General features: G+C 33.2%; 1 protein-coding gene across 1 annotated transcript in view; it reads left to right on the top strand.

Annotated features, from left to right (window-relative positions):
* Window positions 1-2,500, top strand: part of LOC137643820 (protein rolling stone-like) — a 149,279-nt gene that overhangs the window by 71,377 nt on the left and 75,402 nt on the right. Inside the window, 1 exon segment of the mRNA XM_068376516.1 lies at window positions 1-208. This exon segment is cut by the window's left edge and continues 53 nt beyond it. The gene's annotated coding sequence lies outside the window, so the exon portion shown is untranslated.

Below are 2,500 nucleotides of genomic sequence, written 5' to 3'. Positions count from 1 at the left end.
CCCGCAATCTAAACCAACATCATAATCACATGATTATAACGATGACGATTGACTCTCTGCAATGAAAACAGCACTCGGGACTTTTATCATCTCCGCGACGTGTGTTGCTGCAATCGAGTGTTTCTCCACTCTGAGTATGCTATGACCTAGTTCTCCACTCGGCGCAGCTTTTAGACGTAACCAGATCATTTTTGAAAGATACTTTAAGGTAAGTTTAACTCTTATTTTGTTCTCTCAGGTTTCTATTCACAGAATTTATTAATCTTTGGTAGATGTATTAATATATTGTATTTATTTTGAGATCCTTTTTGGAGTTATTTTGAAAATTTTCCATTGGCACGAGTGATTTTGTGGTCCTTTTTGGAATTATTTGGGAAATTTCCTATTATTTTTTAAAGATACTTTTAGGTAGGTTTAACTTTTATTTCTTTTCTGTCAGGTTTCTATTTATATTATTCATTAATCTTTGGTAGATGCATTAATATATTGTACATATTTTGTGGTCCTCTTTGGAGATATTTATGAAATATCCCATTTATACGAGAAATTTTGTGGTCCTTTTTTATGGATAATTTGAAAATTTCCTATTGCTACGAGAGATTTTGTGGTTCTTTTGGAATTATTTGGGAAATTTCCTCTTATATTTTAAAGATACTTTGAAGTAAGTTTAACTCTATTTTCGTTTATGTCATGTTTCTTTTTATAGTAATCATTAATCTTGCTGCTGCTTCCTCCGGTGCCTTAGATGACCGCGGAGGTAGCAGCAGTAGGGGATTCAGCATTATGAAGCTTCATCTGTGGTGGATAACGGGGGAGGGTGGGCTGTGGCACCCTAGCAGTACCCGCTGAACTCGGTTGAGTCCCTTGTCAGGCTGGGAGGAACGTAGAGAGTAGAGGTTCCCTTTTTGTTTTGTTTCATTTGTTGATGTCGGCTACCCCCCCAAAATTAGGGGAAGTGCCTTGGTATATGTATGTATGTATTAATCTCTGGTAGATGCATCAATATATTGTATTGATTTTGAGGTCCTTTTTGTGTTATTTGGAAAATTTTCCATCGCCCGAGAGGGTTCGAACCTCCTTGGGTATAGTACGCAAATATTTAGTCGTGAAAGGCATTAAGTTAATGCGTAAGTAGATGCTGAGTTATTTCATCCCATAAACGCAATGTATGGCATTTATGTTTATATTATTATCTGCGTGAGAGAGAGAGAGAGAGAGAGAGAGAGAGAGAGAGAGATTTTATATTATTATCTGCGTGAGAGAGAGAGAGAGAGAGAGAGAGAAGTGATGTTCATCTTAACTTCTTACTTGTAAGAACAACATTTACCAGTCACATTGCGTATTTAATTGCAGTTTACGGCCTTATTTGGATTCAATTTGTTCCTGGCCACATTAGATTTAACCCAGGATAGAAGAGACTCTTTAGCTATGGTAAGCAGCTCTTCTAGGAGAAGGACACTCCAAAATCAAACCATTATTCTCTAGTCTTGGGTAGTGCCATAGCCTCTGTACCATGGTCTTCCACTGTCTTGGGTTAGAGTTCTCTTGCTTGAGGGTACACTCGGGCACACTAATCTATCTAATTTCTCTTCCTCTTGTTTTGTTAAATTATATATAGTTTATATAGGAATTATTTATTTTAATGTTAGTGTCCTTAAAATATTTAATTTTTCCTTTTTTCGTTTCCTTACTGGGCTATTTTCCCTGTTGGGGCCCCTGGGCTTATAACATCCCGCTTTTCCACCTAGGGTTGTAGCTCCAGCAATTAATAATAATAATAATAATAATAATAATAATAATAATAGTAATAATGATAATAATAATAATAATAATAATAATAATGATAATAATAATAATAACTGAAAAAAAGGAAACACAACTTTCACGTGTGTTTGTGTTATTTCATCGTTAATCGTAATTCATATAACTTGATTCATATTTAATGCCAGATTCTCAGTGGCACATTTGTTGGGATATGCAAATGATCATCGGTCTTTTAAAGCTTTTTTTAAAAAGTAGATATCAGTTAAAATTTGAAAATCTCCACAGGGAAGTTGTTCTTTTTAAATGGCCCTTACTGGAAAAACTGTATATAATAATTTTATATTGTTATGTGAATTGAATTGTCTAGGTAATTTGAAAATAAAGTATAAAAGTGTTCTGTTTATACATGAGGGTTTTATATATATATATATATATATGTGTGTGTGTGTGTATACATATATATATATATATATATATGTGTGTGTGTGTGTGTGCATACGTATACCATATATGTATGTATGTATATATATATATATATATATATTGTGGTATACATACATATATATATATATGTGTGTGAGTGTGCGTACGTATACATATATGTACACACACACACGCACACAACACACACACACATATATATATATATATCTGTGTGTGTATAGATATATATATATATATACATATATATATATTATGTGTGTATACATACATTTATATATGTGTGCGTGTGCGT

The sequence above is a fragment of the Palaemon carinicauda genome, chromosome 7 (assembly GCF_036898095.1).
Source record: "Palaemon carinicauda isolate YSFRI2023 chromosome 7, ASM3689809v2, whole genome shotgun sequence".
Taxonomy (NCBI): Eukaryota; Metazoa; Arthropoda; class Malacostraca; order Decapoda; family Palaemonidae; genus Palaemon; species Palaemon carinicauda.
The sequence above is the reverse complement of the archived record's forward strand: the minus strand, read 5'-3'. Positions and strand labels throughout refer to the sequence as shown.